Source organism: Humulus lupulus, chromosome 3, assembly GCF_963169125.1.
Source record: "Humulus lupulus chromosome 3, drHumLupu1.1, whole genome shotgun sequence".
Taxonomy (NCBI): Eukaryota; Viridiplantae; Streptophyta; class Magnoliopsida; order Rosales; family Cannabaceae; genus Humulus; species Humulus lupulus.
This window is the reverse complement of record NC_084795.1, coordinates 189,261,102-189,284,906: the sequence shown is the minus strand read 5'-3', so window position 1 is coordinate 189,284,906 and position 23,805 is coordinate 189,261,102.

Sequence of the window (23,805 nt, the reverse complement as noted above, 5' to 3'; positions counted from 1 at the left end):
TGTTAAGACAACTTATACTGTGGAGCAGTACGCTGAGTTGTATGTGAAGGAGATTGTTTGACTTCATGGGGCTCCGAGATCGATAGTATCTAATAGAGACCCCACCTTCACTTCCAAGTTTTGGGAGAGCCTGTAGAAGGCTATGGGTACGCAATTACGGTTTAGTACCGCTTATCATCCTCAGATGGATGGACAGTCTGGAAGGAAGATTCAGATATTGGAGGATATGTTGCGAGCCTGTGTGCTAGATTTTGGGGGATCGAGGAGTAAGTATCTCCCTTTGATCGAGTTCTCGTACAACAACAGTTATCAGGCGACCATCGGAGTGGCTCCGTACGAGTTGCTTTAAGGAAGAAAGTGTAGATCACATATTCATTGGGATGAGACAGGTAGAGGAGACATCTAGGTCCAGAGATGGTTCAATGGACCAATGAGGTGATTGAGAAGATTAGAGCTCGTATGCTCGCCACCCAGAGTCGACAGAAAAGTTATTCAGACCTAAAACGCAGGGGCGTGGAATTTCAGGTTGGTGAGTGTACGCCCTGATTTTCCAACGGGCTATTAGCGAGCTGAGATATGGCCTAATTATATCAGCCACGTGGATACCCCATGACCGGAGCTGCCGTCGTCAGGTCCTACCTCTTTAGCTCGAGGTAGCCAAGGGTTCGCCAAGATTACTCAAGGGCCGAGTCCAGACTATGAAGGCCGCAGGTCGAGAAGGCATCCAGTTCGGGATACGGGCTGGATGCGGAGGCTATGACCTTTTATAAAGTCAACCACGCAATGTAAACGTGCATATATCAGACATCACGTGTCTGATATATCCCTGAATTCTCAGACACGCAGCATGAACGTGCGTATTCAGGCACCCACGACTGGGTTGGGCCGTGCGGCCCATTATCCCCCTTACCTATTGATTAGACCACACTTCATTTGTCAGGTTTTAGGAATTAACCATGAATGTCACAGAAGTGACATGATAGGTAAGAAGGTCACGGGATGACCCCCCTTACCAACTCCCAGGTGCCCTCTCCTATAAATATGGAGACCCTGGGAGTTGCAAAGGGTTGGATTCTATGGTGTAACGAAATATTCTGTAAAGAATACCAGAAATATAGCAATAATATTGGCTGGTGGAGTAGAAGGATTTTAACCTTTGAACCACCTAAAAACGTAGTTGTGTCATCAGTCCATTAAAAGATCATTTATCTATTTCGGTTCATTATTAAGCACTAACCCCTTTCTCTCATTTTCTTAATTACCTGTTGGCGAAGAACCGCGTCAACAGTTTGGTGCTTTCATTGAGAGCTAGTTAGATTGGTGCTATCGCAAACATCCAACTATGGTGACCACTCGATCAAGACACGGTAACGAGGCGGAACAACATGATGGGCAGGAGGCTCATCATGCCGCCATCTCCGGTGAGCAAAATCCTAAAGTCCAGCAGCAGCCAGGCAAGCAGCCGATAGGCCAGGATGACACTGGAAGTTCAGCACCCCAGCCACCTAATCTAAACCTGGATTTTTACACGGCGTTAGAGATGGAGAATGCTCAGCTGAGGAGTCAACTGGCGAAAGCTAGTCAGCAGATTAAGTAGGTGTTGGCCCGACTACCCCCTCTTACAACCGACGCTAATGTCGGAAAGAGGCAAGGCGAGACTCGTAAGTCCCGCTAGGGTAATTGGTCCTGACCTAGCCGCTCGGACAGACCTCCGACATCCAACTCTATTCCCTCATCGCACCGTCAAGAGGCAAACTTCGAAGAAATACCCAGAGCCGAACAACAGTATAGCCGCTCAGTCCGAACTTCAACTCCCAGCTCACTACCAGCCTCGAGCATGCCTAGGAGGGCTCGAGGGAATTCTAGAAGGAGATCCGGGGAGGGCTCACAGTGCCAGCCGTCCTGCGCCTCGTCCAGATCGCCAGGCGTGGGGCGCGCAGGTTGGCAAGGCCGAAAGGCCCCCACCTAACTTGATCCGCCCTGACGGAACCAGGATTGCATCCCCGGTCAGGCATCCTCTGTCACCAATAAGATATCCATCTCCTCCTCGACCTATCCGAGATATTCCAGCTTATGGAAGCAGCAGGAGAAACCCGCCATCCGTAGGACCTTCCCGTCGTAGCAGGGCACCCAGAGGGAGCCTGGATCCTCTCCCCCAGAGGCGGACTCCGAGCTTCTCTAACGGGAGCTACTGGACCGGCAGTCGCCGGAGTGACCTTTCTGGCGGAGACCTGCGTCAACGCTTAAGCTCGGCGCAAAGTCCTCAAGCCACCCGAAGGGGCGACCTACAAGATCGCCTTAACTCTCATTGGGGGGACCCGGTAGAAGGTGGCAGCCATGCTCGCTCAGGGGGAGACCTGTCCGAGGTACGTAACGGCGGGAATGCCCCAAATAACCTATCTCAAGATAGGAGGGGCAATAACCCACCAAACGTATACAATGGATCCGGAGCTGTTGAACAGCCCCGGAGTAACCAAGGAAATCAGGACAAAACCCTTGAGCGCCTGGCTCAGATGGAGGAGCTAATGAGGAAGCTCCTGTCAGAGAAAGAAAAAGAAGAATATGATTCGGGGGACGAGCTTGAGCTCTTCGCCCCCAGCATAGCAGCAACGGCATACCCACCCGGTTTCCGTATGCCGCACCTGTCCAAATTCAACAGAGACGGAGATCCGTTGGATCATCTGGGGATGTTCAATACCCTGATGATGACCCACAACATTGGCCCTGAGCTGAGGTGTCTGATATTTCCCTCCACACTGACTGGACCAACCAGACAGTGGTTCAAACAAAGCAAGAAACAATCAATCAGCTCCTGGAAAACTTTCTCTGCTGACTTCAAAAGGGCATTCCGAGCCTCCCAGGCTGCCCGCGTCGAGGTCGACTCCCTGGCTAACGTGAGGCAACAGCCCAACGAGCCTTTGAAGGCTTACCTGAGCAGGTTCGCGAACATCGCTGCTCGGGCCAGAGACGCAGATGACAGTTCCAAGCTCATGGCTTTGAGAACTGGAATCCTCGTCGGAGGGGGACTCTGGAATGAAATACAAAGGAAGGGAGTCAGCTCAGTAAACAAATTCCTGAATAGGGCCCAAGGATGGATCAACTTGGAGGAAGCACAAGCCTCAGCTGCAGGAACCAGCCAGGTCCCTGATCAGCCCGCTGGAGTTGGAACTGAGGTCGTGACAGCGACCCAGAACGTTACACAGAATAACCAGTTCGGTGGAGGCAAAAGAAAGGGGAGCGACGAGGGCAACCAGCACGGCCCAAAGAAGAATAAGTCCATAGAAAAATTTAAGCCGGTCTACGTGACTTATACTGAGCTCACCCACTCTAGGGAGAACATCTTCCTAGCGAACTCTGCTCGCCTCCCCTGGAAGAAGCCAGAGCCGTTAAAGCACCAGAAGGGGAAGAGAGACACCTCCAAGTTTTGCCGTTTCCACAACGACGTTGGCCGCAATACTGATGATTGTAGGAATTTGAAGGATGAGATCGAAACTCTCATCAAAGCCGGCCCCTTGGCTCAGTACGCACGGAACAGAATTCCAACAAGCCGACCTGCTCCGGAAGTCCCGGTCAGTCAGCCCGGGTCTTGGGTCGATCAAGACGTCCCTCCTCCAGTGATAGGAGCAGAGATATCCACAATCTCGGGAGGTCCGCATTTGGCTGGCAAGAGCAGGGGTGCCCAAAAGATGTACGTAAACGAACTCAAGGCGCATAATGGAGTAGAGTTCATCCCTGAGCAGCATCTTCCAGAGCAGCAGCGATTGGAGAGGCAACCAATCATTTTTACTGAAGAAGATGCTAGCCACGTTCAGTTCCCTCATAACGACCCTCTGGTTGTAGCAGTGCAGCTCACTAATCGGAGGGTTAGGAGAGTGCTGATCGATAATGGGAGCTCGGTAAACCTTCTATTTTGGTCCACGCTGGAGAAGATGGGTTTGACTGTCGCCGAGCTGAAGGCGACCTCCATGATGTTGTATGGTTTTTCGGGAGAAGAATCAGCGGCTGTAGGGACGATCGAGCTGGTGATCACCTTAGGAGAGGGACCTCGGACAGTCTCAAAACTCCTCGAGTTCGTGGTCATCGACTGCCCCACCGCATATAATGCTATTTTGGGCCGACCCACACTTATAGATTTTGAGGCCATCACCTCTGTTTGCCACCTCGCGATGAAATTCCCTTCTTCTATGGGAATATGCACGGTCTGTGGTGATCAGTGTAACGCCCTACTTCCTTAGAGCCGTTACTAAGTGAGTTTTTAAGACAAAACAGTGTGCAATGAACTCGCTAACCGAGGTTTTTGAAAGAAAAGTGTGACTAATTAAAAGTTAAGGCTGTAATCTTTGAAAATGCATCGTTTCATCAAAACTTCTATTATTAAACAGTTGGGATCCCAAAATAAGGTTTGAAAACTAATTACATCTTGAAATAAGGTTACAGTTTGAGAAATTATAAAATTATAGATTATTACAGCCATTTTCGAATAAACCCCCAACCAAAGCAGTCGGGCAGGCCAAACATGTACACGTCGCTTCACGCTCTCCGTACTCATGGTTGGTTGACTCAGTCATTGCCCTTACCTGCAACACAGAGCACCCGTGAGCCGAAGCCCAGCAAGAAAACTCATGCAGGACATAACATATGCAATGTATACAGTTTATCATAACAGATAATCCACAATAAACAAGTCAATCATTAGACTAAGCAAACACGGCCAAGCCGCCCCAGAGCCTTACCGAAGCCTGGGGTATCGGTTCTCACCGCGAGGATAACTCATGTATCCCTTGGGTCCCACCCTGAATATAGCATCCCATGTGCTAGGTGTTACTTTCGGCCCACGGCCGCCCCGGCTTACGCCGTACTCGGCCCACGGCCGCCCCGGCCTACGCCGTACTCGGCCCACGGCCGCTCATTTCATCATAATCACACATATAGTACATTCGAAATAATCAATCACACACATCATGATTCATTTAAGTTTAAACATTTGCACATAATACAATCTGGGGCCATGCCCTAACCTCGGGTGTTATAGTTTTCTTACCTGAATTCCGAGATTCCTGATGCACTAAAGCCGCGAGCACGGTCCTCAAGCATGAGCCTCACCAACAACCTAGTCACAACACACAAGAAACATCCCTCAATACTAATCAACCCAAAACCACTTCCCGGGACCAATCCCGCACTCTCGGGACCTCTAAAACCTTAAAACAACACCCCGGAGACATCCCCCGAACCCCCGGAGCAAAGGCCTAAAATTGCCTAAAAATGATGCCCTGAATTTAGCCTTGTGCCGCGGCACCACATCCTTGTGCCGCGGCACCAAACAGCCAGAGGCTCCCTCGCCGCGGCACGAAAAACCTGTGCCGCGGCACGCCTTCGCAGACCCAGAATTCTGGGTTTTCTCCTGCGTTTTCTCCGAGCTAAAACCTTCCAAATCACACCAAACCAATACCCAAACCCCAAAACCAATTTCAAACATCAAATAGACCATATAACAACCCATAACTCAAGATTCAAGCTCAAAACATCAATATACCCAAGATTCACACCCATTGATCTTAAAATTCAGCAACTATCCCAAAACCCAACAAAGCTTAGCTTAGGCATTTAATTTCCTCAAATCAAAACCAAAACCCAAACTTAAATATGTATAAAACACTTACCTCCAATGGAGAACCCACACAAAGTCCTTGATCTCATCCTAGACTCCCACTTCTCCTTTTCTTCTTCTTCTTCTTCTTGCTTGCCCTAGCTTTTTCCTCTCTTTTCTCTTCTCTTCAAACTCTATCAATGCCTCATAAAACCAATGCCCAAACCGAACCCCATATACCCAGCTGAGAATTTTCATAATCCCCAGCCAAAAGACCAAATTATCCCTTCCTACTAATCCTCCTTAGCTAAACCTCCAAGGGCACTTAAGTCTTTACACTTTCATTTCATTTCTACCATTTTCTTTCTAAAACTTGTTACTCTCAGCAGTAACTAATGGTTACCTAGGTTACTAAATCTCCAATAACCATTACCCGCTAAATCTCAACTTAACCATAAAATTCCCGAGGTACCCCTAGGCTCCTCCCGAGCCGGGTACAAAATCCCATTGTGACATCTAAGTTAACTAGCTCTCTAGGACCGTCTCGGCACGTGCATCACAATAATAAAACCACACACACGTGGTACAATTCACAGAATACAATTATCACATACCAACACAGTTATGCCCAACATGGCCAAAATTACAGTTATGCCCTCCTAACACGATCCGGGCCCACATGCATACTAATATACATAGTCATGCATCTCAGATCAACAAATAGTCATATAACATGCTTTAAATCATAATCATGCATTTAATTCATAAAAATCACACATAATTCCCATCATGCCCTCCTGGCACTCTAATCAAGGCCCTTAAGCCTTATTAGCAAATTTGGGTCGTTACAACTATCCCCTCCTCATAGAAATTTCGTCCTCGAAATTTATCCAACACATCAGTCAGAAAACCCACAACTCTGACCATGAATCCCAAGGTCCACCGCCTTTACTTTAGTTTCCAACCACACTCTTACTGGCACATCAATCTTGCCCCACAAGATCTTGTCTAACGGCCATACTCTCGATAGCTCCTCGTTTACACCGCAACCCTGCTGAAGCCTCAGGGTCTGCCTAGATTACAATGACCAATTCATTGTCTTATTCCTGATTCCAGAGGTACTCAAAAGTCATCACCTCTACCAGGTGGAATCAACTTGTAGGCCCCGCTGGCCTAACCCTTAGTACAACTTCGGAATTTTATGTTGAATCAAGAGTCAGAACTCTCCCTTCTTTCTCTGAACACCTTACAGATCCTCGTCTGTTATTACGCAGAGATGCAACTCTTTCCTTCCGGCGCTTTATTTCCTCATAATTTAACCATTCATAAGCTCTTTTCCCTTTCAAATAGGCAGACGCTCTTGCCTTAAGAAGTTCCAACGACCTCTTTGGCTTTCTCTCTGAACTGAAACCAACCGTAGCATTCACTATCCTTCATTTCTTATCATGTCCTATGTCGTGTTACTTTAACAAGACGCCAACATTTGCCACCACGGCTAACTCACCAGGGATAACGCTTCCCTTAAAACCTCAAGTATTCGCCTACCGGGCGCTCAATTCTTTAAGATATCTGATAAACTTTCAGACTGCCATTTCACTTGCAATCAACTGATAATCCCAGATTCCCACTCTGTTCTTTTTCGTTCTTTAGATCCATTCCAAAATTTAAAATACTGTAGGGCCTTAATTTGATATCATCGACGTTTTACCCTGCTACCAGTTCACCTGAACCAACTACGTTAACTCAAACCACCGGGTTAAAACTTTTCGTGTCCAATCACTTTACTCAAGGTCCAAAGTGGCCTATTCCTGTGATACACTACCACATCACCTAACCCCTCAGGGTCCAAAGGAAAACACTAGATTCCGCCACCTGCTCGACCCTCCCGGTACAACGTACCCTAGGAGGTGGAATGATATCCATTCAGAATTCTCGTTCATAAACCAAATCTAATTGGATCCTTCATCCATTCCTGGTATCCCTACTTGTACTACCTTAGCAGGGTCCTTCCCTGCTTCAACTCAAGCCAACACTTTAAATTCCATAGATCATTGACACTCACCAGCTAATCATACCTACTAGCGTTACGCCAAACTCAGTCGTCGCCTTGTCCACTCTATCACAGTCTATGGCGCTATCCCCTGACTGACACACGCCTCACAGCTAGGAGTTCCGTCTCCAATTATAACTCCCCTCGCTCAATCGAGGATTTCAAACACTGATCATCCGTCTGTTACTTTTCACCACATTTGTGTCTCAACGTTAACCTTTCTCACTAATACCCAAGACTTAAACATCTTATGATATCCATAACTGTCAACTTAATGCTCCAAGTGTATCAACCAGGTTCATACTTTCATCTCCCGCAAGGTTCGATCCAACCTCGCGCCAGGTGCGCCTGGGCGTGCCTAATCCGTGATGCACCCCTACAAGTCCACGTCCTCATCATAGATCAAGTCCTTTAGGCCATCACTCTTCACTTAACCAAAACATACACAAATTCCAGATACTAAACAATCTTACCTTGTCTTCTGAATTTCTTTCTGATTTGACACCATTCAATCCGTCTAACCTCAAGTTTTACTGTTCTCCTCATCTCTGATGTAGTCGTCTCTGGAGGTGCTTGTGCAATAAATGACGCGCTTACAAGTCTTGTTATGCCTTCAATTCTTCAGACGCTCATCATTAGCTTCTTTGCGACTTCAGATCAATTCTTCTCTTACCTGTCCTTTCTTCTTGCAGCTGCAATCTGAGAACTCCTGACGACACCGAACTAACACTCCGTAGAACCTTACCTGAGACTCTGTCTTCTGGGTACTAACGTCTTCAGCATAATAATCAGTTGCTCACCATTTCTGTCTGGGAGTAGTCCACATGCACTGCTCGTGAGCTTGAAGGGGACTTGCCCACACCGTTCATGCATTCTCTGTCTAAAGAACTTACCTGTGCTGTTGTAGCTTGAACCATTCCAGAATCTTTGTTACCAACTCCTCACACTCTAGCCGGCGCAAACTAGACAATCCACGAAATGTCTATATCCTTGGTTTCCAACTGGCAATAACCATGTCGTAGATCAACTCTTGGGGACATCGTCCCATCTTGTATCCAACATTGTACTTTTCGTCCTAACCCGACGATACTAGCAATCCTCGCAGTATAACACACTAGCTATACCAGGCTCAGATTCCTTCGATTGCTCCAATAGACTTTTCTGTCGGCCAAAACCGTCTTTTACGACATTCCTTAATCCAACCCTATCTGTAGTCTGACCTTGAAGTAGTCCCTAAATATTCTTTACGTACCCTCATAGCTTCCCCACTGGTCAGCTCTGTTTCCATTCAGTATCCTTTACATACTCCAGATGATATCTTCAACAATCCATCAACCAGAGTTTCTAACTCCTTCTCAGTAAGCATTACCGTCCCCAGCCTCTCAAATGGCACCTTTGAGGCAACTTTTCTATGTCCATCTCCCCCCTCGGAACATTCTCAACACCAAGCCCTTCCAGTTCGTTACATGTCCAAAGCATAAGCTCATCAGTTAAATATTCATCCTTGAGGACTCAGCCTCGAACCTCGAATGTATCGATGCATTCCAGTTCTCCGTTTCCCGCACCATGGGAAATCCATCCTAACATCTCAAGTCATTCTACGCAGAAGTCACGCCCTCACCTGACCTCCTCTCAGGTGGCATCCTCTTCCTCATATGCATACCAATTAACCTCCTGGTTCCTGTCGCCATCTCGATATCTACCTTTTCAATCAGGCTTCTTTCAAATCTCAAATTAGGTGCCCAAGCACTGTCTGGGGTCCTTCTATCTCAACAATCGAGAATCCGACCTCGCTGCGTTCTATCAACAAAAGTACCGTCTTATCAGTCAGACTTTTCCCCTTTTTCTTGGCAATCCAAAAGCCACAACATTATCCGGGGTTCTTTCAACTTGATTATCACGAATCTATCTTCACTAATTCCATCAAAGGAAGCACCGCCCTTGCGGCTCTAGCACTCATGCTCTATACATCAACCATCAGTTCCTCAAACAATATGGCCCTCTCCGCCATCCACATGCAGACAAAAACTCTTTCCTCAAAGCAGCCCAAATGCCTTAGGCTATTTCAGATCTCATGCCCTTAAATGGGTCGCCACCAATCCCAGATACATCCATCTGTATAAATTCCCAAAATGAATTATCCAATTCACCAAACCCATTGATCTACGCTGTCGTTACTCCTAACAGTCCAAACCAGACTTAAACATTTGCCCGTCTCCACGGTTCTAATCATGTCTTTAAAATCTCTTCTAACCATTCATCATCTAGGTTCTTCCCAACCCAATAAGCCAGTACCTCAGCCCGAGTATCACTTCCAAGCGACTCTCTGCCTCAACATTTAACACAACCCTCTAATCAGGATCTCTCATCCTCTTAACCAAGGGTGGAATTAACTCAGCTCATCCATTGATAAATTCCTTGTCAGCTCGTACCTTCCTCAACTCTAGAGGATAACACCCTATACGCCTTTCATATAGTACCCTTATCTGTCCATACCTCACAGTAAACCATCACCGGTAACCTTACTGTTAAAACATCTAATTCAACCATCTCCCCAGAGAATCCGCTGTTCTTCTATCCCATCTCAACTAACAAACTCCACAGCCTACTCACACACTAGTGACTCACTGCTGCTGCTTCCAGGGATCACTGGAGATCTCAACTCCAACTTATGTCTAGAAGCCCCTCTTTATCACCATATCAGGACCATGAAACCCTCCTAGGAACCAACGACTCGAGTTCATCCGTCAAAACCGACCAAACTCCTGAACTCAGAGGTTCATACCCTGAACCAATCCACAACTAGATCCGAACGTCTACAGGTATAATGCACACACAAGCATATACTAGGTCAAATCCACAATGATATACATTTAGCTACCAGATTCAATCATCACTAAGTATATCCATACTCATCATGCTTCATACAAGCCAATATACAGATATAACATATGAATTTCATCCAGAAAATTAATCGCATATACACAAAACGCGAACCAATATGCCAATATTCATCCATCTACATCACAATGTCATTCAGCATGCATTAATCTCAACATGCAATAGTCAAGGGCCAGGCCCTATCAGTATCTCTTACATGTGTTATCTCATTCCTCATGCTCCATATTAACAAGTAGGCAAACAGGGCATTCAAACATATATTCAGCATATCAATCAATCATACCAACCAACCCTGAGTCGAGCTTGTCACTGACAGCGAGCGTACATGTTTGGTCGATCTCCAGAACCAATAAACCTTGGCTCGCTCTGATACCAAGTTGTAACGCCCTACTTCCTTAGAGCCGTTACTAAGTGAGTTTTTAAGACAAAACAGTGTGCAATGAACTCGCTAACCGAGGTTTTTGAAAGAAAAGTGTGACTAATTAAAAGTTAAGGCTGTAATCTTTGAAAATGCATCGTTTCATCAAAACTTCTATTATTAAACAGTTGGGATCCCAAAATAAGGTTTGAAAACTAATTACATCTTGAAATAAGGTTACAGTTTGAGAAATTATAAAATTATAGATTATTACAGCCATTTTCGAATAAACCCCCAACCAAAGCAGTCGGGCAGGCCAAACATGTACACGTCGCTTCACGCTCTCCGTACTCATGGTTGGTTGACTCAGTCATTGCCCTTACCTGCAACACAGAGCACCCGTGAGCCGAAGCCCAGCAAGAAAACTCATGCAGGACATAACATATGCAATGTATACAGTTTATCATAACAGATAATCCACAATAAACAAGTCAATCATTAGACTAAGCAAACACGGCCAAGCCGCCCCAGAGCCTTACCGAAGCCTGGGGTATCGGTTCTCACCGCGAGGATAACTCATGTATCCCTTGGGTCCCACCCTGAATATAGCATCCCATGTGCTAGGTGTTACTTTCGGCCCACGGCCGCCCCGGCTTACGCCGTACTCGGCCCACGGCCGCCCCGGCCTACGCCGTACTCGGCCCACGGCCGCTCATTTCATCATAATCACACATATAGTACATTCGAAATAATCAATCACACACATCATGATTCATTTAAGTTTAAACATTTGCACATAATACAATCTGGGGCCATGCCCTAACCTCGGGTGTTATAGTTTTCTTACCTGAATTCCGAGACTCCTGATGCACTAAAGCCGCGAGCACGGTCCTCAAGCATGAGCCTCACCAACAACCTAGTCACAACACACAAGAAACATCCCTCAATACTAATCAACCCAAAACCACTTCCCGGGACCAATCCCGCACTCTCGGGACCTCTAAAACCTTAAAACAACACCCCGGAGACATCCCCCGAACCCCCGGAGCAAAGGCCTAAAATTGCCTAAAAATGATGCCCTGAATTTAGCCTTGTGCCGCGGCACCACATCCTTGTGCCGCGGCACCAAACAGCCAGAGGCTCCCTCGCCGCGGCACGAAAAACCTGTGCCGCGGCACGCCTTCGCAGACCCAGAATTCTGGGTTTTCTCCTGCGTTTTCTCCGAGCTAAAACCTTCCAAATCACACCAAACCAATACCCAAACCCCAAAACCAATTTCAAACATCAAATAGACCATATAACAACCCATAACTCAAGATTCAAGCTCAAAACATCAATATACCCAAGATTCACACCCATTGATCTTAAAATTCAGCAACTATCCCAAAACCCAACAAAGCTTAGCTTAGGCATTTAATTTCCTCAAATCAAAACCAAAACCCAAACTTAAATATGTATAAAACACTTACCTCCAATGGAGAACCCACACAAAGTCCTTGATCTCATCCTAGACTCCCACTTCTCCTTTTCTTCTTCTTCTTCTTCTTGCTTGCCCTAGCTTTTTCCTCTCTTTTCTCTTCTCTTCAAACTCTATCAATGCCTCATAAAACCAATGCCCAAACCGAACCCCATATACCCAGCTGAGAATTTTCATAATCCCCAGCCAAAAGACCAAATTATCCCTTCCTACTAATCCTCCTTAGCTAAACCTCCAAGGGCACTTAAGTCTTTACACTTTCATTTCATTTCTACCATTTTCTTTCTAAAACTTGTTACTCTCAGCAGTAACTAATGGTTACCTAGGTTACTAAATCTCCAATAACCATTACCCGCTAAATCTCAACTTAACCATAAAATTCCCGAGGTACCCTTAGGCTCCTCCCGAGCCGGGTACAAAATCCCATTGTGACATCTAAGTTAACTAGCTCTCTAGGACCGTCTCGGCACGTGCATCACAATAATAAAACCACACACACGTGGTACAATTCACAGAATACAATTATCACATACCAACACAGTTATGCCCAACATGGCCAAAATTACAGTTATGCCCTCCTAACACGATCCGGGCCCACATGCATACTAATATACATAGTCATGCATCTCAGATCAACAAATAGTCATATAACATGCTTTAAATCATAATCATGCATTTAATTCATAAAAATCACACATAATTCCCATCATGCCCTCCTGGCACTCTAATCAAGGCCCTTAAGCCTTATTAGCAAATTTGGGTCGTTACAATCAGCTTGCTGCCAGGGAATGCTACAACATTTCCATGAAGGGAAAATCAAAACCTGGGCAGCTAACGATGGTCATCCAAGGTGGAGGAGAGGAATCTCAGGAACCTTTAACTAATCCTGAGATTGAAAAACCTCAGTGTGCTGAGGGGGAATGTATCATCCTAAGTGAGGATATCGACCCCCGAATAGGTGAGGACAAGTCTGAGCTCCAAGCTATTGAAGAGCTCGAGGAAGTAAACATCGATCCACAAAATCCTACACGGATGGTCAAGCTCGGGAAAAACCTCTGTAGCAAGAGGAAAGCGGAGCTGATCAAGTTTCTGGAGGATAAACTGGATGTGTTTGTATGGTCACACGAGGACATGGTGGGAATCAGTCCAAATGTCATCATGCACACCCTTCATTTGGATAAGAGCGTTCCTGCAAAGTCCCAAAAGCAAAGGCACCTGGGAACAACTCGGGCTAAGGCCTTAGAAGAAGAAGTAGCCCGGCTCAAGAAATGCGGCTTTATCCGTGAAGCCAAGTTTCCGATTTGGGTCGCCAACCCCATGCTGGTCCCGAAGCCCAACGGGAAATGGAGGACCTGCATTGATTTCTCTGACCTGAATAAAGCCTGCCCCAACGATTGTTTTCCCCTGCCAAGGATTGATCAGTTGGTGGATGCCACGGCGGGGCACGAGCTCATGTCCTTTATGGACGCGTACTTAGGCTATAATCAGATCACCATGAATCTGGCGGACCAGGAGCACACCAGCTTCATGACCCTGACTAACGTCTATTGTTACAAGGTCGTGTCGTTCGGGCTGAAAAAAGCCAGCGCTACATACTAGAGATTAGTGAATAGAATGTTCGCCAACCAGATCGGGAAGAACATGGAAGTGTACGTTGATGACATGTTGGTCAAGTCAAAGACTGCTGATAACCATGTTTCCGACCTGGAAGAATGCTTCAAGATACTAAGAGAATACGGCATGAGGCTTAACCCTTAGAAGTGCACTTTCGGGGTCGCGTCTGGAAAATTCCTGAGTTTCATTGTCAACACTAGAGGAATCGAGGCGAACCCCGATAAGATCAGGTCATTGCTCGAGCTTCCATCACCCAGGTCGCGTAAAGACGTCCAAGGCCTGACAGAAAGGGTGGCAGCCCTAAATCGGTTTATTTCAAAATCCACCGACAAGTGCCTGCCATTCTACAACCTGCTCCGAGGAAATAAGAAATTCGAATGGACAGAGGAGTGCGAAAGTGCTTTCCTCGACCTGAAGGAACATCTGGCCGAGCCACCCGTATTGTCCAAACCAAAGGCGGGAAAGCCCCTTTTTCTCTACCTAGCTGTCACAAAGGATGCAGCTAGTGCCGTATTGGTCCGAGAAGAAGACCAGGTTCAGAAACCGGTCTATTACATCAGCAAGAGACTTCTCAGGGCTGAATCCCGATATCCGTTGATGGAGAAATTGGCGTTCTGTCTTATCACGGCCTCCCGAAAGCTTAGGTCATATTTCTAATCCCACTCAATACACGTCATGACCGATCAGCCTCTGAGGCAGGTTTTGCAAAAACCTGAAGCATCGGGACGTCTGTTAAAGTGGGCTATCGAGCTCAGTCAGTTAGAGATTTTTTACACCCCACGAACTGCTATAAAAAGTTAGGCCCTAGCCGATTTTGTGGCAGAATGCACAGGATTCAGGGAGGATCCTGTGGAAGACTCACCCCAGGTCACCTCGGCCCAAACGTCGTGGAAGATCTTCATGGATGGCTCATCCAATGAGAATGGCTCAGGGGTTGGGATCATTTTGATATCCCCAGAGGGACATAGATTCCACTCGGCGCTGAGATTTGGATTCAAGGCCTCCAACAACGAGGCCGAATACGAAGCTTTGTTGGCCGGGCTGAGGGTAGCCCAGGAGCTAAAGGCGAGCTCCGTCCAGTGCTTCAGCGACTCCCAGCTCGTGGTAAACCAGGTGCTAGGTGAATATCAAGCACGAGGAGCCAAGATGGCTGCTTACCTGGCTAAGGTAAAAGTCTAACTGTCCGCATTTGGGCAGGGCTCAATTGAGCAGATACCTCGGGAGCAGAACGCCAACGCAGACGCCCTCGCCAAGCACGCTACCTCCGGGGAGATGGAGACGTTGGGGTTAGTACCGGTGGAATTCCTTGAAAAACCAAGTATAGAAGAGGTCGGAGCGGAGGTCGAGATGATTGACGCCAGACCGACCTGGATGACTCCCATCCTAGAATACCTCACCAAAGGAAAGTTACCCAAAGGACGTAATGACGCATGGCGGGTACTGTACCAGGCTCTAAGGTATACGGTGATAGATGGGGTGCTATACCGACGTGGGCATTCCCTACCCCTCCTATGATGTGTTCTGCCAGGCAAAGCAAAGGCCATCCTGCAGGAAGTGCACGAAGGTTTTTGCGGGGATCACACTGGGGGGAAAAGCCTGGCCCTAAAAGTGTTAAGACAAGGGTATTACTGGCCCACTCTGTCGAAGGACTCGATCTCATGCATCAAGAAATGTGACAAGTGCCAGTGATTCGCCACAGTTGCTCGTGCTCCCCCAGTCAAGCTGAGGATGATCTCATCCCCATGGCCATTTGCGGTATGGGGAATCGACTTGGTTGGCGCCCTCCCTACTGGGAGGGGCGGGGTCCGCTACGCCGTGGTGGCTATCGACTACTTCACGAAGTGGGCTGAGGTTGAACCTTTAGCAACAATAACTTCCAAGAAAGTCCTCGACTTCGTGGTCAAGAGCATTATCTGCCGATTCGGCCTACCAAAGAAGATCGTATCCGACAATGAGACTCACTTCGACAGCGACCTCTTCACCGAATTTTGTGAAAGGTACGGAATCGTGAAAAGTTTCTCCTCCGTGGCCTATCCTCAGGCGAACGGCCAGGTCGAAGCTGTCAATAAGACGCTAAAGGTGAGCCTTAAGAAAAGACTAGAAGAAGCCAAGGGGGTCTGGAAGGAACAGCTCCCCCAGGTTCTGTGGGCATACCGGACCTCGCATCGGACTCCCACGGGTCATACTCCTTTCTCTCTGACTTTTGGGAGTGAGGCAGTCCTCCCTGTCGAGATCAAGGTATCTTCGCATCGAGTCCAGGCATATGACCAGGACCGTAACCACGAACTACTTTGCGCCTCCCTCGACCTGATTGATGAAAGACGAGAAGATTCGCAGCTTCAGCTCGCACATTACCAGCAAAAAATCACTCGTTATTTCAACTCAAAGGTCAAAAAACGCGCATTTAGCATTGGCGACCTGGTCCTCAGGAGAGTCTTCTTAGCCGATAAGGATCCCAAAGATGGAGTATTGGGACCGAACTGGGAGGGGCCATATCAAATCACCGAGGTCATTAAGGAAGGAACTTACAAATTAGCTCGGCTCAATGGAGGGGCAGTCCCACGAACTTGGAACGCCATCCATTTGAAGAGATATTATCAGTAACACCCTTGTAAGGCTAAAAAGTCATTTTCTTTTTTTTAAGCAATGAAAATTAAATCTTTGTTTATTATTGTGTATATTTGTGGGTAAAATCTCAAGTAACCACAAAAGACCATTTCCTAGTTACTTGGGGGGCATATGGTGCCTGGATATAACCAGGTCACCTTAAAGGCTTAGAAGTTGATTCAAATCGATTGATCGTTGTTTTTCTTAAAAAACACGAGATATTGATTAAGGATTAACGCAAACTAAGCTCCACCCTGGATATAACCAGGTCGGTTCAAAACTTAAAAGTTAATTCAAATTGATTGATCGGTGTTTTTCTTAAAAAGCACAAGATATTAGTCAAGAATTAACGCGAACTAAGTTTTCAAATTAACGTCCTGGATATAACCAGGTCCTAAAAACTTAGAAGTTAATTCAAATTGATTGATCGTTGTTTTTCTTAAAAAGCACAAGATATTAGTCAAGAATTAACGCGAACTAAGTTTTCAAATTAACGTCCTGGATATAACCAGGTCCTAAAAACTTAGAAGTTAATTCAAATTGATTGATCGTTGTTTTTCTTAAAAAGCATGAGATATTGATAAAAATTAACGCAAACTAAGTTTTCAAACTAACATCCTGGACATAACCAGGTCATAAAGCTTAGAAGTTAATTCAAATTGATTAATCGGTGTTTTTCTTAAAAAGCACAAAATATTAGTCAAGAATTAACACGAACTAAGTTTTCAAGGCAATGACCAAAATGTGTAGAGGCAAAAGGAAATAAACCAATTAAAAGCAAAAAATTGATAAAAGCAATTGTCTCAAGGTGGAAAAACCTCATACAAAAGTTACAAAAAAAAAAGTGATAATAATAATGAGTGGGTGCGAAAAAGAAAGGCCCTAGGCTCCACCGGGCTGCCCCATGGAGGTCGCCGTCTCTCCCTCCTATTCGGCCGCTGTAGAGGTCTCCCCGGTCTTAGAGGGCGCCTCTTGTTGAAGACGAACTTTGAACCCCTCCAGGAAGGGCTTCCAAACTTCCGCTCCCAGGAAGGAAAAATCGCCATCAGGGTTGAAGACCCAGCAGTGGTATAACATGTCCTCCATGGCGGAGCTGGAGGCCGCCTTCTCTTTCTCAAGGGCGGCCTTAGCCTCCTCGGCCTCGATTTTTGCGGTGTCCGGCGTGGCCCGGGCAGTCCTGGCCTCCTCGAGTTTGGCCGTTACAGCGGCTAGGGCAGCCTTGTTAGCCTCGGCCTCTTCCAGCTTGGGGCGGGACGCGTCCAGCTCGGCCCGCGCGGCCGCTAGGGCATCCTTGGCGTCCTGTTCTTGCTTTTGGGCAGTCTTCAGGGCGGCCAGAGTAGTCTGTTGGGTGGCCAAAATAGCCTGATGCTCGCCCCTCATGTCCTCAAGGCGAGCTTTGGACCTAGATATGCTCCGGTGAAGAGCCAAGGCACCCTGCAAAGCAAAGAGGCAACTGCCTTAGAAAAGAAAAAAAAAAAAAAAAGAACGTACGATGCATGGTAACCAAAGGGTACAAAGTGTAAAGCCAGCTTACCGTTAGAGCCATTCCCAGTGAAGACTCCATCACGCTCTCTGGGCTCCTTGTTTCGATTGCCCGCAGGTCCCTTTCAGTGGTGCCATAGTAGTGGTCGACGGTGTAGGTCGCCGTCTCATACACCGTCCCCCGAAAGACGTCGGGAATTTTCTCCAGGGCCTGAGGGTCCACCGGAATACGCACCTCGGGGGGTGCGGTGGCCAAAATCCCGGGCTCCGCCCCCGTATCCCGAACAAAGGCCGGAGCTCGTGGAGGGAGTGAGGGCATCTTCTCCACTGCGGCAGGAGGTGGAGGTACCTTGGCCTGGGCAGCGGGGGGCTGGTCTTTCTCTTTTGCAGGGGACTTGGTTGGGGTCCCAGCCAGCGGCTTTCTCCGCCACCCGGAGCTTCTTCATTTTGGGCCCAGAGGCCCCAGCAGAGGAGTTCCCTCCGGCAAACATAGCTCGCAGGTCTCTGCTCCCGGGCTGAGACATTTCCTCTGGCAAAACAAAGACAACATTAATATACAAGTAAGCATTTATGCAAGAACAAAAATAAGGGGGAAAAATCGAAACTCAAGTATATATATATTGAAAGGAATCCTACCCCCCGAGCTAGAAGAGGAATCTATGGTCACGACCATCGGCCCCGGAGCTTCTGCGGGGGAATCTAAGACAATGACTTCGCGGGCTGGTACGGGTTCTGGGTCCGAAACTGGCTCAGGGCTAGACTCTTCTACGTACTGCCTAAGACCCGGAGCTACGATACCCTCCCGGAGCGAGGGCCATGACCGAAGATTAGTCCCATACTCCTCAAATAAGGCCGACCTAAAGGCTAAAGTGTTGTCTACGGCTACAGTACCCCTAGGACGGCTTCTCTCGTAATCCAGCACGAGCCGGTCGACACACTGGAGTAGGGTTACATCGAGGTCAGGGTTGTTTCGATGGTGTTGGACAGGGTGATTAGGATTAAACCTTGCTAGCCGAGGATCGGTGGTGGCCCTATCTAAGCCCCTGAACATGTAAGGATTACCTTGCCCAGAGGGACCTGCGGCTGCTCCGGACTGGATCCTCTCCTCGTCCGTTCTTTGGACGACCTCCAGCACCCTCTTCCTCCCCCTCCTTACGAGGGGCACCTCGTCCTCCTCGTCCTCATCCTCTCCTTCCCCCACAGCCTCCTCCTCAGGGATGGGCCTCATCTCGCGAGCTGGGGGAAGCCCCCGGGGCCTCCTAAGGGCCAAAGTCTGGCCTGGAGAGATCAGCTTGCATGCCAGCATCGTCTCGTCTGTCACGAGTTGGCGATAGTCCTTTTCACTGGGGGGCAAGCCCGCCAGTGTCTCGTACTGACTCCCGAGGATCACAGACTTATCTGTCCTCGCCAAAATGGCTGCAGAATTGTTCCAAGTCAAAAGCTAATAAAAGAGAGCTAATCGATACTTAACTTACGAGCTAAGAGTAAGAGGTACTTACGAGGGCGGTTAAAGTAGTGCAGTTCGCAGTTGCAAAACCCCTTGGACATAAAGAACTGGTCTTTGAAGTCGTTGGGGTGGCTGGGCAGCTCGATGACCGCAGCCGTATTTGGAAATCGGGTCAAGTAATAGAACCCGTCGCCTCGCCCCCGCTGCTCCAGGCTGGCCTTGAGGCAGAAGAAATATAGGATGTCTGCCGGAGTGGGGACCTCCCACTCCTGTTTCAAGAACAGATATCTCAACCCCCAACAAACGGTAGGAGTTGGGGGGAGCTGGAAAGGAGCCAACCTCACATAGTTGGGGAAGTCGGCGAAGTATTGGTCCAGCGGGAGGAAAGCCCTAGCCTTGAAGTGCTCGTCACTCCAGGCCGCGAACTCCTCGTCGAGCGGCGCGCAGCTCCGCTCACCTTCCGTGGGAGGTCGGGCGATCAGGGCGCCCCTCCCCAGTTCGATGTTGTGGGAAAGGAATATTTTATTCACTTTCCCCTGGTCAGTGATCTTCAAGACGATCCTCTCGGCCTCGAAGAAAGCATCGGGCGCCACCTCGAGCTCCTGCTCTACGGCCGGCCTGAAGACAGGGATTGGGGAGTCTATCATCACCTCCTTTCCTTTGGATTGTTGGGAGGGCGAGCTGCCTGCGATCCTCTTAGGAGCGTTCTTCTTGGGTCCCATCTGGTCGCCTAGCGAATAAAAGAATAAGTATCAAAAAAGGCGACCTAAGCATAAGGGAGAATCAAAAGAGGTGTTTCCTTTGCACGAGCTGAGGTAATCTCAGCCCGTGGAGAGTGAGACCACGCAGTTCTATGAACACGCGCCTGTGCTCCCAACAGATCCCCGATTACTCAGAATTCGTGTGTCAGGAGGGTCAGGATAAAAATTTTCCTTGGAAGGAAAGTTTCAGTAGGCAAGAGGTGCAAAACCGCCTGTGAAGCGTGTCTCCTAAGCTACCCGGTTTTGCACCCAAAGTACTGGATATTTACTAAAAATCCTACCCATAAGATTTCCCCAGAAAATGTACCCTGTAAACCATGCTCCTAAATGGTTTTCTTCTACAAGCGATACCCTAACCTAAAAGCTTTCTCCCTTCATACCCACAAAAGACCAACAAAACCTTGCATGCAGCTACATGAATTATTTACCTAGGCTACAATGAAAAAGAAACTCAAAACATGCACAGTCAGGAGACTTACGGAGTATTCTGGTTGAGAAGGGGATGAAGGGGTCGTCTGGGTTGGGGCCACGTCGGAGTAGATGATTCCAAAGCCTCAAGGGAGCCCTTGCACCTGAACTTCTGGAACGCTGGGAGTGGTAACCGGAAGAAAAAGAGGGTTTCTTGAGGGTGAGAAGAGAGAAGAAGAAGGAAAAATCAGAAAATTTTCAAATGAACGGGTGGCCCATGCGTAGGGTGGCCCATGCGTAGGGTGGCCCATGAGTGGCCACCCCTTTTATATACGTGAAAGGCCACGTAAGGAGGGTCGTTGGATTGCCCTGATGTGGGATCCGAGGCTCTCCACTCGAAAGTCGAAACGACGGCTGAGTATAGGCTAGGCCATTTAATGCGGTTCTCGGAAGACGTACCGTCACCAACCATGATGTTCCATGTATTCAGTGCCTGTGTAAAAGGTGGAATATGGAGAGTCCATGGAGAAGCCTAAATGCCCCTACTGTGGCCCTAGACAACGTCGTGCACCACGAGCAGGGGCTTGGGGGGCAAATGTATGCCCTGATTTTCCAACGGGCTATTAGCGAGCTGAGATATGGCCTAATTATATCAGCCACGTGGATACCCCATGACCGGAGCTACTGTCGTCAGGTCCTACCTCTTTAGCTCGAGGTAGCCAAGGGTTCGCCAAGATTACTCAAGGGCCAAGTCAAGACTATGAAGGCCGCAGGTCGAGAAGGCATCCAGTTCGGGATACGGTCTGGATGCGGAGGCTATGACCTTTTATAAAGTCAACCACGCAATGTAAACGTGCATATATCAGACATCACGTGTCTGATATATCCCTGAATTCTCAGACACGCAGCATGAACGTGCGTATTCAGGCACCCACGACTGGGTTGGGTCGTGCGGCCCATTATCCCCCTTACCTATTGATTAGACCACACTTCATTTGTCAGGTTTTAGGAATTAATCATGAATGTCACAGAAGTGACATGATAGGTAAGAAGGTCACGGGATGACCCCCCTTACCAACTCCCAGGTGCCCTCTCCTATAAATATGGAGACACTGGGAGTTGCAAAGGGTTGGATTCTATGGTGTAACGAAATATCCTGTAAAGAATACCATAAATATAGCAATAATATTGGCTGGTGGAGTAGAAGGATTTTAACCTTTGAACCACCTAAAAACGTAGTTGTGTCATCAGTCCATTAAAAGATCATTTATCTATTTCGGTTCATTATTAAGCACTAACCCCTTTCTCTCATTTTCTTAATTACCTATTGGCGAAGAACCGCGTCAACAGTGATCATGTGTTCCTTAGGGTTTCGCCCATAAGGGGTGAGAAACGGTTTGGTGTTCGGGGCAAGTTGAGCCCTAGGTTTGTTGGCCCCTTCGAGATTTTAGAAAGAGTTGGAGAGGTAGCTTACAGACTAGCGATGCCTCCAGCTTTATCAAGGGTTCATGATGTTTTCCATGTATCCATGCTCCAGAAGTATATGTTAGATTCGACGCATGTTCTAAGTTTTGAGAATCTGGAGCATGATTAGGATTTGTCCTATGATGAGAAGCCGGTTCAGGTTCTTGACCGGAAGGATAAAGTCTTGCGGAGCAAGACCATCACCTTAGTGAAAGTGCTGTGGAGGAACAACAAGGTTGAGGAGGTGACATGGGAACTTGAGTCAGAGATGAGGGAGCGGTATCCCGAGTTGTTCAGATAATTTCGAGGACGAAATTTCCGTAAGGAGGGGATAGTTGTAACGACCCAAATTTGCTAATAGGGCTTAGGGCCTTGATTAGCGTGCCTGGAGAGCAATAAATGAATTATTATGTTAATATATGAATTTAAATGAATATGTGATTAGAATGCATGTTTAGGTGGAATAAATATGCATGTGGGCCCCATTTGTTTGTTAGGGGTAAATTGATAATTTTAGCCCGCTGAGGGCGTAAATGGGATAATTGTATTATATGATTTATACCACGTGTGATTGGTGATATTGTTGCGATGCACGTGCCGACACGGTCCTAGGGAGCTAATTAGTTTAAAAGTCACAACGGGATTAAATACCCGGCTCGGGAGGAGCGTAGGGGTATTTTGGGAATTCTATACTTTGAGTTTGTGAGTTAATGGTTAATGGTAATTGAGTAACTTGAGTGACCATTGGTGACCATTAAGAGTAATAGATTTTAGATGGGAAAATGGTAGATTTGTAGGAAAGGTGAACTGGCAAAAATGCCCTTGAGGTTTAGTTAGGAAAGGAATTACTTGGATGGGTAAAATAGTCTTTTGGCAGGGGTTTAGATAACTTCAACTGGAGGAAAAAATGATTCACGTTTCTATACTTATGCATAATCTGTTTTGGCTGAAAACTATAAGGAAAGAAGAAAGAGGGGAGCTGAAATTGGGAAGCTTAAGAGGAGAATCAAGTGGCTTGAGGCAATTAAAGTGGATCATAAATCAAGATTGTTCAGAGGTAAGAGTTTTTCCCTGTTTTATTTAAGTTTCAAGCTTGATTTCTAAAGAGTGAGAGTGAGAATGAAAATTGAAAGATAGTTGTGGCTGGTTTGTATGGGAATTCAACTTGGTAATCAAGAGGGATTGACTTGAAGCTGGAATTGGAGAGAGTTCAAAGTCGAATTCTTGATTGAGGAAAGAATTCTAAGCATCTTTGAATTTTCGTTTCTGGTGTGGTTTAAGAATATTGAGGCATGGTTTAAGTTTTACAAGCTTTGGTTTAAGTTTTTGGCCTACTGGTTTAAGTTTCTGAAATCTAAAACCAAAGTGTGGATTTTGGGTGTGATTGAGTGTTTAACCAAGTTGTTGGTGTTTATAGGTTGTTAAATGGTTTATTTGGGGTTTTGAATTGATTTTGGGGTTTAGGTATGTGTTTGGGTTGAATTGGAGGTGTTTTGGCTCGGGGAAAATGCAGGGAAAAACCCAGAATTTTGGGTTCGCAAAGGGGCACCGCGACCCTGTTCTTCTGCGCCGTGGCGCTAGGCTGCAGCAGGGGGGCAGACCATTCTGGGCGCCGCGACCCTCTTTGGTGGACGCCGCGACGCTAG